General features: G+C 41.2%; 1 pseudogene; it reads right to left on the bottom strand.

Moving 5' to 3' along the window:
- On the bottom strand, positions 331-2,173 carry LOC106503405 (annotated as a pseudogene).

The following is a 14,621-nucleotide window of genomic DNA, read 5'->3' as shown; positions in this document are numbered from 1 at the left end:
ATCTATGTGTCTGTTTTTGTGACAGTACCATACTGTCTCGATTACTACAGACCTCTAATACAGTTTGAAATCAGGACATGTGATACTCCAGCTTTGTTCTTAAGATTGCTTTAGCTATTTGGAGTATTTTTGTGGTTCTGTATAAATCTTAAAGACATTTTCCTATTTCTGTGAAAAATGCAATTAGAATTTTGATAGAGGTTGAGTTGAATCTGCAAATCACTCTGGGCAGTATGGACATTTTAACAATATTAATTCTTCCAAACCATGAGTATGTGATAGCTTTTTCTTTCTTTGTGCTTTCTTGTTGTTGTTGTTGTTGTTTTCCTGTCAACATTTTGCTTTCTTCAGGCACAGAGAGCACTGCCTGCCTTCAGACCAATCTGCTACCTCAGACTGAGTACACCTCAGGGCTGGAGCGGTGCATTAACTCTGAAACTCCTCATCGGTCACTGCCTTCTCAGCTGCCGTCTGCTCTTCCCTTTCAGTCTCTTCAGGATCTCTGTAGAAGCAGAGATCAGGCATGACCTTCAGTGGGTGCTCATGAGAGATGGTGCCACACATGTGCAGAACTTCCCAGGTGAGCACCCACCACATCAGCCCCACTGAGGGCGCTCCCTTGTTGTTGCACGGGATGGCCATGTCCAGGGAGTGCCGAGGAAAGTCGGAGTTACACAGTAGTAGGTAGGCAAGCTAACATGGAGGTTTCTGTGAGAGGCTGGTGGACAGCCCTGGGATTAGTAACTACCAGAAGTCTTGGCTCCTGGTAGGCTGTCTGAATCTGGTTAGTGAAGGTTCTGGCAGTGAAGCAGCCAGCAAAAGGAGTAGCTCCAGCGGCAGCAGCATCCTGGAGGATATGACACGGCATCAGCTGGACCTTCAGCGGCAAAAATGGCACAAGCTGCCAACAGAAGCTTCTCCCAGGTTCTCTTCAGATTCATGATGGAGAGGCCACCATGCTCCCTTTGTTGACGCACTGTTCCCTTTGGGAGTCAAGGTAGGTGCCACAAAAGTGGGTTCCTGCTGCAAGGAATCTGAGGACATCCTGTTCCTTCATTTGCAGGACATCAAGGACTCCCTCCCCTTTAAGTTACAACGGGAATCCAGAATAATTCTGTATGGACCCCTGTCTGGGTAGCATGGAAAGGTGGGAATGACTATTACTTTAGCTAATTAATAATGTCTTTTCAGCAGCACATCAAAAGATCATATATCATAACCAAATGGGATTTATCCCTGGGATGGAAGGATGTTTCAACATATACAAATGAATAAATGTTGATACAATACATTAACAAAGTGAAGGATAAAAATCACATAATCACAATCAGTGCAGAGAAAGTATTTGGCAAAATTGAGCATCATTTTGTAGTAAAAATTCTCAATGAATTAGATAAAAAGGGATTGTACCACAACTTAACAAAAGAAATGTAATGATAGGCCCACATATAACACACTCGATGGTGAAAAGCTCAAAGCTTTTCCTTTAAGATCATAACTTGATCTCAGGGTGCCTGATCTCTTTATTTCTATTCACTATGGTAGAGAAAGTCGTAGACAGAACAATTAGGCAAGAAAAATAAATAAAAAGGTATTCATTTCAGAAAGGAAGAATTACAATTGTCTCTTGGCTGTAGAATACATGATCTCATATATAGAAAACCCTGAAGACACCACTAAATATTGGTTAAAACTAACAAACTCAGTCAAGTTGCAGGATGCATAATCAACATATAGAAATCAGTTGTGTTTCTATACACTGAAAACAAGCTATCTGAAAAAGAAATTAAGAAAGCAATCCCATTTATAGTAATATCAAAAAGAATAAAATATTTAAGAATAAATTTAACCAAGTAGGTGAAAGAGACAGGAGAAAGAAGCAACTCTGCTAACCACACAAACACATCTCTTCTTGTCTTGAACATGTACATGAACCTTGGACTTTGTTGGCAGCAATCTTATGATGAAGAGAAAACAAGCAAGAATATGAAAAGCCCATATAGGGGAGACAGAATGAGAAGACAGAAGGCCACTAATGCTGTCTTTGAAATAAAGGTTCAACCCTAACTCCAGATTTTTGCTGTAATAGTAAGTAAGTGTGAAGCCTCCATTAGTTTATATTACTATGTCACCTGCAGCCAAAAGCATTCCTAACTAACTCACCTGCCTCCATAACACCAAGTCTATAAGGATGCCTCAGGAAAAGCTATGTTCTTCATGCCTTGACCCTCAGGCTACTGTTAACTGTTCAAATTCCTTCCTGGGATTTTTTAAACTGAATCTAGAAAGGAAAATCAGTCCTCTCACATGGCTAAAGTCTTACAAATGTTAAACCTGGGTCACCAACAGCATTGATTTTTGCACTGAGTCATGTCTACAGTCAGAAACGTAACTGTCAATGTGCAAAGAAAGGAAGCGTGGAGGTACGTTCCGGGGGCCCCAGTTCCCTGGTGCCAGCAGCTCCCGAGCCCAGGTGCATGGCTGCCCTTCCGACAGTTTGCGGGGCTAACCATTCCTCAAAAGTGAAAGTGAGAGTCATTCAGTCGTATCCAACTTTTGGGGACCCCATGGACTGTAGTCTGCCAGGTTCCTCTGTCCATGGGATTCTCCAGGCAGGAATGCTGAAGTGGGTTGTCATTCCCTTCTCCAGGGAATCTTCCCGACCCCAGGATCAAACCCAGATCTCCTGCATTGCAGGCAGATTCTTTACTGTCTGAGCCACTCTTTAAGTTCCCATAAATCCCTCCTTTGACTAAATTAGTTTTAAGTTAGTCCCAGAATGCAAGCTATGTATTTCAAATTCTTCCCGGAAGAACTTTCTTATAAGTTTTCCATTATGCTAATATGAGAAGTAAGTGCAAATTTTCCACAGTTTTCCATAAGAAAAAGGTACAGCTCATCTTTTCCCTTAAATCAGCCTGGGAAATGCCATGATTATTTTGCACTCAAATTCTAGCTCTAATCTTAGCAGTGTAGTGACCTTGGGTAAGTTATAGAACCTCTCTGGGCCTCATTTTACTTATCTATAAAGTAAGGATGACATGGATTTCCCTAGGGTACCAGTGGCTAAGACTCCATACTCCCAATGCAAGGGACCTGGGTTTGATTCCTGGTTGGGAAATTAGATCCCACGTGCTCCAACCAAGAATTTGCATGTTACAACTAAAAAAAAAAAAAATCCCATATACTGCAACTAAGACCCACCCAGTCCTGCCAAATAAATAAATAATGAATATTTTAAAAGTTGTTCATTGAAACAAATAAGGATAATAAACTGTAACTAACTCAGAGTGTTTCTGAGAATTAAACAAATCAACACCTATAAAAATTTAGAATGACATAAAGTAACAAATGTGAACTAATACTCTTGGGCCTACATCAAAATCCTGAAAATAATGAGATACATGATCCATGAAAAATAATAAGTGACCTTTCAGCTATAGGTCCAACAAATTAATCTTTTAAGAATCTACTGTTTTTGTAGCACTTCACAGTGCTTAAGTAGCTTATAACTATAATCGGAGGCTTCCCTGGTGGCCCAGATGGTAAAGAATCTGCTTGCAATGTGGGAGACCTGGGTTCAATCCCTGGGTCAGGAAGATCCAACTGTAATCAACCTGTGCTGTGCTATGCTTAGTCGCTCAGTTGTTTCCAACTCTTTGTGATCCCATGGAGCCCGCCAGGCTCCTCTGTCCATGAGGATTCTCCAGGTAAGAATACTGGAGTGGGTTGCCTTGGCCTCTTCCAGGGTATCTTCCCCAACCCAGGGATCAAACCCAGGTCTCCCATATTGCAGGCGGTTTCTTTACCATCTGAGCCACCAAGGATGCCATGCTGCTGCTGCTAAGTTGCTTCAGTCGTGTCCGACTCTGTGTGACCCCATAGACAGCAGCCCACCAGGCTCCCCGTCCCTGGGATTCTCCAGGCAAGAACACTGGAAGGGGGTTGCCATTGCCTTTTCCAATGCATGCATGCATGCTAAGTCGCTTCAGTCGTGTCTGACTCCGTGTGACCCCATAGACGGCAGCCCACCAGGCTCCCCTGTCCCTGGGATTCTCCAGGCAGGAATACTGGAGTGGGGTGCCATTTCCATAGAGGCAAGTAAGTCAAAGATTCAGGAAATTTGTATCATCTGTCCACTAGGGTATAATTAGAAGTTGAACCCAAGGTTGTATGAATTACAAGACTCAACTTCTTTCATAATACCACACAGCCACAGAATAAGGAAACATTCAATCTTTTGGTTCTGGGTAGTAAACTAAGATGATTACAGTAGACAAATAAGGCCTAAGATGATATTTTAAAACAAAAATTAAGCCCAGACAAAATGACCCTTGAAGAATCTCTTAACTCATCTATAAACTTCTTGCACTTACTTCCTTGAAAGCACAGAAGCCAAGAATTGATTCTTTTAGGTTTCATTTTGCTTTGTGATCTAAAAATCTTTGAAGGAGGGCATACATGGAACCCCACGGGGCAAAGGGGCATCTTCTGTAAGTTCTTCTTCTGCTCAGTTGGTACAGCTGAATTTGTACCAGAATAACATGGAATATTACTTCATGGCGACCACTGCTTACGACGGCACGGACTTCACTGAAGAGGGTGGCTGCCCACTCAGGATACAATCATTCAGCTTCCCTCCAACCTTCAGGAAGGACGAAACAGCCAGCTCAAGGTCAAAGACAGAACAAAAGAGGAAAGTACAAATGTTCAGATACTTCTGTTTCCGCAAAAGTTAAGTGATTACATATTTGCCTTCTCACCCAATGGACTGCCTTCACACACCTTTATATTTGAATAAATTTTGAGATTCTAGCTAATACTGCCTATGGAACACATAGGTTTTTTAATCCCCACTCTGGCTCAAAATCCCCCAAATCATAACAGGAGAAAAAGATTTAAGGCAAACAAAACCAAAGACGAGAAGAACAACAATTAAATTTTGAAAGCTGGAGAGGAACAGAAATGAGCAGACCAGAGGAAATGTTTCAGCAGTGAGGAAACCTTCTCCAAGAGGACTGTATCATGAGCTCCCAAATGACTCAGGATGGGGGACAATGGTTATGAATGAAAGATGTTGGTAGGCAGAGAATAAGGAAATGGCTGAAATCCAAAAAACAACCAGATCACCCAGGCTTCCTTCATCAAATCTTTTATGCTTTCACCTTATCTCATACACCCAAGGGCATTTTCTTGGCAGGAGTAACAAGAGCTCCAGGCCTACCCACCTCTTGGAGCCCCAAATGTTCACAGAACACAGCTATGCAGTCTTAACCCTACCAAAGTGAAACTCAGCCAGTCGTGTCCAACTCCTTACGACCCCATAGACTGTAGGCCACCAGGCTCCTCTGTCCATGGGATTTTTCAGGCAAGAATACTGAAGTGGGTTGCCATTCACTTCTTCAGGGGATTTTTCTGACCCAGGGATCAAACCCAGATCTCCCACACTGAGGGCAGATTTTATATCATCTGAGCCACCAGGGAAGTCCAGACCCCATCAAACCTGGGCTTTATCCTCCCATTTAATTGGATCTTTACTTTCTCACTGCAGCTCCCCTGGAAACATTTTATTCTTCACTGCCCTGCACAGCTGGTCTGCAGACACTCATTTCAGTCTTATAGCTGATGTAGAATTTCCTGTCTTTTGCTACCTAGCAACTTGGGTGAAACAGAATTTAATATCCTATCACACTTACATAATCAAATATTATAAGGCTAAATACTGGTTCTTAGAAACATCATGACACACCTGTAATAGGGGAAGTGTCTGACTTGGGGTGAAGGAAAGAGCTAAATCCTTATTTTCCAAGGGAGAACATCAATAGATAATGAAAGTGTTACTCACTCAGTCAACGCCTGGCTCTTTGTGACCCTATGGATTGTAGCCCTCTAGGCTCCTCTGTCCATGGGATTCTCCAGGCAAGAATACTGGAGTGGGTTGTCATTTCCTTCTCCAGAGGATCTTTCCACCCCAGAGAGCAAACCTGAGTCTCCTGCATTGCAGGAAGATTCTTTATTGTCTAAGCCACCAGGGAAGTCCAAATATATATTTATTTGGCTGCAACAGGTCTTGGTTGCAGTATGTGGGATCTAGTTCCCTGACCAGGGATCAAACTCAGGCCCTCTGCATTGGGAGCTCACAATCTCAGCCACTGGACCAACAGGAAATCCCTCAATCGATAATGCCCAAAACGAAAAAATACATCAAGAGATGGGAGTGTACACCGAAAGATGAATGGATAAAGATGCGGTACACACACACACACACACACACACACACACACACACACACACATATACACACACACACACTGGAATACTATTCAGTCATAAAAAGAAAGAAGGCCATTTGCAGCAACATAGATGGACCTATGATCATATTAAATGAAGTGAGTTAGATAAAGACAAATGCCGTATGATATCACTTACATGTGGGATCTAGAATGTGACACAAACCCATCAGCGCCCAGAAACAGATACACAGGCACAGAGAACAGAGTTGTGGTCGAAGGGAAGGACTGGGAGTTTGGGATTAGCAGATGCAAACTGTTATGTATAGGATGGATAAACAACAAGGTCCTACTCTATAGCGCAGGGAACTATATTCAACATCCTGTGATAAGCCATAACAGAAAAGAATATTTTGAAAAGAAGGTATGTGTATATATATATGTTTGCATGCATGCTAAGTTGCTTCAGTTCTATCTGAAATAAGCACAATGTTGAAAATCAACTCTACTTCAGTGGTATTTTAAAAAAGAAATGGGAGTACAAACTTGATTTTTGGAAATATAGAGGTAAAACAGAAGAAACAGCTCCAAAAGCTGGAACCAGTTGCACAATGGAACTGTTTGCACAATGAGTTCCATACAACTGAGTGACTTATACATGTAACCTTGAAAAAATAAAAAATCAGACAAAAATAAAATACATAGGGAGGAATCTGTTCCCTCTCCTAAACTGCTAACTCCATGTTCAGTTTTGCTTTCACTTTATAAGGGTAAGTCACGTCATGATGTCAGAGTTCAGTTCAGTTCAGTTCGGTCACTCAGTCATATCCGACTCTTTGCCATGAATCGCAGCACGCCAGGCCTCCCTGTCCACCACCAACTCCTGGAGTTCACTCAAACTCATGTCCGTTGAGTCAGTGATGCCATCCAGCCATCTCATCCTCTGTCATCCCCTTCTCCTCCTGCCCTCAATCCCTCCCAGCATGAGAGTCTTTTCCAATGAGTCAACTCTTCGCAAGAGGTGGCCAATGTATTGGAGTTTCAGCTTCAGCATCAGTCCTTCCAATGAACACCCAAGACTGATCTCCTTTAGAATGGACTGGTTGGCTCTCCTTGCAGTCCAAGGGACTCAAGAGTCTTCTCCAACACCACAGTTCAAAAGCATCAATTCTTTGGCGCTCAGTTTTCTTTACAGTCCAACTCTCACATTCATACATGACCACTGGAAAAACCATAGCCTTGACTAGATGGACCTTTGTTGGCAAAGTGATATTTCTGCTTTTCAATATGTTGTCTAGGTTAGTTATAACTTTTCTTTCAAGGAATAAGCATCTTTTAATTTCATGGCTGCAATCACCATCTGCAGTGATTTTGGAGCCCCCTAAAATAAAGTCTGACACTGTTTCCCGATCTATTTACCATGAAGTGATGGGACCGGATGCCATGATCTTCGTTTTCTGAATGTTGAGCTTTAAGCCAACTTTTTCACTCTCCTCTTTCACTTTCATCAAAAGGCTCTTTAGTTCCTCTTCACTTTCTGCCATAAGGGTGGTATCCTCTGCACATCTGAGGTTATTGATATTTCTCCCGGCAATCTTGATTCCAGCTTGTGCTTCTTCCAGCCCAGCGTTTTTCATGATGTACTCTGCATAAGTTAAACAAGCATTTCTGCTTTATTGACTATGCCAAAACCTTTGACTGTGTGGATCACAATAAACTGTGGAAAATTCTGAAAGAGATGGGAGTACCAGACCACCTGACCTGCCTCTTGAGAAACCTATTTGCAGGTCACAAAGCAACAGTTAGAACTGGACATGGAACAATAGACTGCTTCCAAATGGGAAAAGGAGTACGTCAAGGCTGTTTATTGTCACCCTGCTTATTTAACTTATATGCAGAGATGTCAGAGTGGTTAACCACAAATGCACATTTTAAACAGGTTTGAGAAATCCACACAGAAACATTATAAACTAAGAGATGACACATCAGTCCATAAAGTCTTTCCCAAATGGATTCTTTCACACAGTGAGATCCTCTAATAGATCTAAACCGATTCAACCAATTTGTGGTTGAATACACTGCTTTATAGCAATATATTCATCGAAGGTAGAAAAGGAGGTGTTCGAACTGCAGCTCCCACACTATCACACTGGAGAGGATGAAATTATGTGAGATAACCACCTTAAGAAACTTGAAACAGTCACTGCTTATACTTCAATCAATATACACTTTTCAGTATTTTTTTGAATGAGGCGATCAATCCATTATGACACCCCTTAAAGCTTATGAGTTAAAATGAGTACTTTGTGAATGGTTTCTCACCTTTAGAGCAGTTCTGAAACACAGATTCACAAGCATTATCAGAAGTGTGATCAAACTCCCTGAGGACTATGGCAAATAAAGGGCTTTAGTGAAGCTGACTGTTGAAACCTGTGTTCACTGTCAACATTCAGCTATTTCCCCCATATCCACAGAGACTGTCCTCAGATCACGCCTTGTTTGATAACTTCCACCACCCAGGATGTGCTGGAGTTGTTCCAAACACTCAGATTTGTTTTTCATTACATCACAGTGGTTTTGGCTTCCTGTGTTTAACTGTTTAATGCATCATAGGTTTCAAATGATATTTTTTTCACCACAAAGGAACACGTGTCTACAAGTTCACTGCATGCACTCACAAGATTTCCCATGTACATTTTCATAGATTTATGGAGATGCCTGGAACTACTGAAATCTCTGGGTATACATCAACCATGGACACCAAATTTCTACTATGAACTCAGCTTAAAATTCAGAACTGCACACAGACTAGTTTACAGAAAGTTCTAAATCCTGTCATCCAATTTTATTCTTTTTATACTTCTAAAAAGGTAAATCATGTAATATTTAAATCTAGTTTTCATAAAATTATATCCAGCCTCAGATAGTGATTGAAATAGAAATTATCATTTTTAAATTTAACTATAATTAACCTTTTTCAGATCGTGCCAGTATGGATTAGCATGATAGCACATTCATTGTCAAGTACCAATGGCTCTATTCAGATACACTGTGTGTGTGCTCAGTTGCTCAGTCGTGTCCAACTCGGTGACCCCATGGAACATGGCCCACCAGGCTCTTCTGTGCATGGAATTTTTCAGACGAGAATACTGCAGTGGGTTGCCATTCCCTACCCTAGGGGAGTCGCCCCAGCCCCAGGGACCAAACTCACATCTCTTGCATCCCTTGCATTGGAAGGTGGATTTTTAACCACTGTGCCACCTGGACAGCCCCCATTCAGATATATTACAATTTTATCTCCATATCAGTGAATTCTAAACACTAACAACAGAAATAGTTTTCTAAGGCTTTTGCATTATCCCATACATGTTTGAGACTGTACAAGAAACATACTGTTTTTTTTCCTTATATCTTTATCCAAGTGTAGTGTGCTGTCCCACACATACATATAGGCTTATAAAATCATTCTCCTAATCAGTGATGAAAATTAATAAAATCAATTAATACACTGTGAATCAATTACACTTCAACAAAAAATAAATGAATAACAACAAAAGAAGGAATGGAGCAAAACCAAATCAAATCAACAATGAATGATACATCATCATCATCAACAATACTGAAGCCAGGCACTGGTCCCACGTTTCCAGCATAAACCTGAAGCCACGTGTGTCAGTCGTGTCTGACTCTGTGCAAGCCCATGGACTGTAGCCCTCCAGGCTCCTCTGTCCATGGAATTCTCTAGGCAAGAATACTGCAGTGGGTTGCCATTCCCTTCTCCAGAGGAACATCCCAATCCAGGGATTGAATCCTGGTCTCCTGCCTCACAGGCAGATTCTTTACCGTTTGAGCTACAGGTAAGTCCCAGTACCATAAATGATCTCCTTGGAGCTAAAAGAAGATAGCAACATGGGTCATGAACTTAGCTTCCAAGGAAGGGGTGCAGTGTAACCAGAATTTGAGGAAGTGCTAAAATGCGTCACCAGCATCTCTCAAGTATAAGGCTCCAGTGAGAAAGTGAGTAAGGAAGTCCCAAGAAAGATAGGAAACCCCACTTGGAATCACGTCATCCCTCCTTCCATCCACAGCATTCGGGCCGTAGATCCTTAATCAGGAAACACACTCCAGGTGCCATCAATGAACCTGGGGACAATGAGCTTCGCGAACAGCCAGCGGGGCAAGGATGCAGTGCGTGGTCCCTCTTCCATAAGTCCCAAGCCTAGAGCATCGCTGCACCTCCCTTCTCACACACAGGAGGCCTATACACTCCAAATGAGGAGAAGCCTTGGAAACCCAAAGGGCAAGGAAGGCAAGGATGACTCATGAACAGGATCCCTCAGGTGCATAAATCAAGTGATAGAAATGATATGATAACACAAACAGATGCCCCAAAGGCACCTGATAAAATTCAGCAGTCATTCTCAATTAAAATACTTTTCAAATTGTAATAGTTGCTATTTCTTAATACTGAGAGTTTAAAGAAACCTGATTGAAAGGAAGATTGGGAAAAAAAGAAAGATGAAGGTTAGAAGTGTTAGGCAATTCAGAATAAGAAAATGAAGTAAGTGGCAAACACGCTTTGGAGGTTGTTGGCAACACATATCAAAAGGCCTTTAACTAAACATTTCCATGTCTAAGATTTTATCCTCTGAGATAAGCCACCAGAGGTGTTAACATACATCTAAGGGCCTATCAAAATGGTAGATGAGACAGGTGTAAACACAGAACAAAAGCAACTGTAAAGGAATGTATGTGTGTGTGCCAGCTACGTGTTAACAGTAAGCAGCCATTAAAAATGCCACCCAATGCAAAAGAAATTGACTGCAAAGGGGCAGAGTATATTTCAATGATGGAAAAGTTCTATATCTTGATTGTGGTGGTAGTTATACAACTGTGTACATTAAACACACTGATAAGCTATACATTCTTAAATGAGTGAATTTCATTGTATATAAATTATAACTTTATAAAGCTGATTTTTCAAAAGGACTCTAGGTATAGATAGGGCTTCCCATTAGAGTGACAAGTGGAAAGTTGCATGGAAAAGTTTGTAGATGCAAGCAAAGGTGAAGAATTGGAGTAATTAATGAAATCAACCTACTGTATTAGGTTTGATTATAATAGAACCTACCCACTGCTGGAGCTTTAAAAATTGCCATTAATAAATAATCTGTTGCTTCAAAATAAATGTCACCCAAACTACATAAGGATATGAATTAATGATTACTATACTTTAAGTAAAATAAACTGAATAATACTATGCTCTTTATTCTGGTTAAAAAAAAAAAACACATCCATCTATGCACAGACATGCATAAAACAATGTGCCTAACTTTTCACTTTCATGCCTTGGAGAAGGAAATGGCACCCCACTCCAATGTTCTTGCCTGGAGAATCCCAGGGACGGGGGAGCCTGGTGGGCTGCTGTCTATGGGGTCACAGAGAGTCAGACATGACTGAAGTGACTTAGCAGCAGCGGCAGCAGTATAAAATTATAAGCAATTTCCAACCTTTATATTACATACGTATTGTCCAATATTTATCTAGAATAAACACATATTCCTCCTAAATTCTAAAGAAATAATAAATTTGAAGTGTTTTGGAAGTGTCCCAGTAGGGGATCTGTCCCAAGCTCAAGAGGCACGCTAGAATCTGGTCAAGTGTCAATGAAAAGCCTTCCTCCAAGTGACACAACTGATACAGGGGCAAAAATCAGATTGTATTGAGGACCAAGTGCTTGGAAATTCTTGGTAAACCAGGAGGGAATCATTGGAAAACACACAAATACAGAATAATAGCTAGATCATGTTGCCAGCAAAGAAAGACTGTTACGGTATCTATCAAAAAGGGAGTGGGAAGCAACCTGAAAGTACACCACCAGATAAACTGATAAAGATGTGGTACATATATACAATGGAATATTACCCAGACATAAACAAAGAATGAAACAATGCCATTTGCAGCAACATGGATGCAGCTAGAGATGATCACACTATGCGAAGTAAGTGAGGCATAAAGACAAGCATCACATATCATGTATATGTGGAATCTAACAAAATAATGCAAGTGAGCTTATTTAGACAAAGGAAACAGACTCACAGAAACAAATTTATGGCTGCCAAAGGGGAAAGTGGAGGGAGGGATAAATTAGTGAGTTGGGATTAATGTATACACACCACTAGAGATAATCAACAAGAAAGAAGTACGTCAAGGCTGTATATTGTCATCCTCTATATATGTCAAGGCTGTATATTGCCCCATATATTTAACTTATATGCAGAGTATATCATGAAAAATGCTGAGCTGGATGAAGCGCAAGCTGGAATCTAGACTGCTGGGAGAAATATCAGTAACCTCAGATATGTAGATGACACCACCCTTATGGCAGAAAGTGAAGAAGAACTAAAGAGCCTCTTGATGAAAGTGAAAGAGGAGTGTGAAAAAGTTGACTTAAAGCTCAACATTCAGAAAACTAAGATCATGGCATCCGGTCACATCACCTCATGGCAAATAGACGGGGAAACAATGGAAACAGTGACACACTTTATTTTGGGCTCCAAAATCCCTGCAGATGGTAACTGCAGCCATGAAATTAAAAGATGCTTGCCTCTTGTGACCAACCGAGACAGCATATTAAAAATCAGAGACATTGCTTTGTTAACAAAGGTCCATCTAATCAAGGCTATAGTTTTTCCAGTAGTCATATATGGATGTGAAATTGGACTATAAAGAAAGCTGAGCACCAAAGAATTGATGCTTTTGAACCATGGTGTTGAAGAAGACTCTTGAGAGTCCCTTGGACAGCAAGGAGATCCAACCAGTCCATCATAAAGTAAATCAGACCTGAATATTCATTGGAAGGACTGATGCTGAAGCTCAAACTCTAATACTGTGGCCACCTGATGCAAAGGACTCATTTGAAAAGACCCTGGGATGCTAGGAAAGACTGAAGGCAGGAGAAGAAGGAGACGACAGAGGATGAGATGGTTGGATGGCATCACCAACTCAATGGACCTGAGTTTTTGCAAGCTCCAGGAGTTGGTGATGGACAGGGAAGCCTGGCATGCTGCAGTCCATGGGGTCGCAAAGAGACAGACACAACTGAACAACTGAACTGAACTGAACTGCAGTGTACAGAGAACACCATACTCTGTAACAGCGTATTCATTTTTAAATGGGTGACTTTTATTGTATATAAATGATAACTCTATAAAGCTGATTTTTCAAAAGGAGTCTAGGTATAGATAGGGTGACAAGTAGAAAGTTGCATGGAAGATTGTGTAGATGCAGGCAAAGGTGAAGAATTGGAGTAATTAATGAAATCAACCTACTGCATTAGGTTTGATTATAATAGAACCTACCCATTGCTAGAGCTTAAAAAATTAACATTAATAAAGATCTGTTGTTTCAAAATAAGTGTTACCCAAACTACCTAAGGATATGAATTAATGATTACTATATTTTTAGTAAAATAAGCTGAATAACACTATGCTGTTTATTCTGGTAAAAAAAAAAATCCACATCCATCTGTGCACAGATATGCATAAAACGAGCTATAATTTTTAACAGGCAGAAGTTTTAATGGGCAAAAGAATCTGAAAAAAAACAGATATATCTATACATATAACTGACTCACTTGGTGTATATCTGAGACTAACACAACACTGTAAATCAGTTATAATCTAATAAAAAATTAAATGTAAAGAAAGAGGGTGTGATGGCCATCCCAGATTTAACAGTTTCCAAAAACCAGCAGGAAGGATGGCTTGGCAGACCATCCCACACCTTAGCCTATTGACCAGGGCCACCTCACTGGTCCAAACATGCTCAGCACAGACAAGACGGTGAAGGGCAAGGCCCCCAGAGGCAGGCACCAGGGCAGTGGTGGTGTCTTCTGCACTCACGCATCCGGCTGCAGGCCTTGGCAGAACTACAGCTAGAAACCTAGTGGCAGGGGCCCGAACAAGGGCATGTCCAAATGATCCTTGATCACCTTCAGAAAGCAGAGCACGGCCGTCCACGGTGAAGTTCAACACTCACACATCATGAGCCAGAACCCTACAGATTATAAGCCTTACCTATTGGGAGAAGAAAAGGATGCTTCCAGTGGGCATGCCTCTCTGTGCACAGAGAACAAGGCACTCCAGGCAGAGGAGACATGTAAGAAAGTGCGTTTTTAGAAGCTAGACAGTGCAGTGTGAGAAAAAATGAAGAGAGAGGTTTAAACAAAAGGTGCAAACTGCTCCCAAAGGCCTCTTGTCCAGAAAACAGACTGGATTGTTCAGAAAGGCTCCTAGGAATTTCATGAAGATCTAAAGCGTAAGACATTTACTGACTCAGCAAAAAATATATGCATACTTTAAAACTTCCTAGTCCCCAGTTCATCTCTTG

Source organism: Capra hircus, chromosome 22, assembly GCF_001704415.2.
Source record: "Capra hircus breed San Clemente chromosome 22, ASM170441v1, whole genome shotgun sequence".
Taxonomy (NCBI): Eukaryota; Metazoa; Chordata; class Mammalia; order Artiodactyla; family Bovidae; genus Capra; species Capra hircus.
The sequence above is the reverse complement of the archived record's forward strand: the minus strand, read 5'-3'. Positions and strand labels throughout refer to the sequence as shown.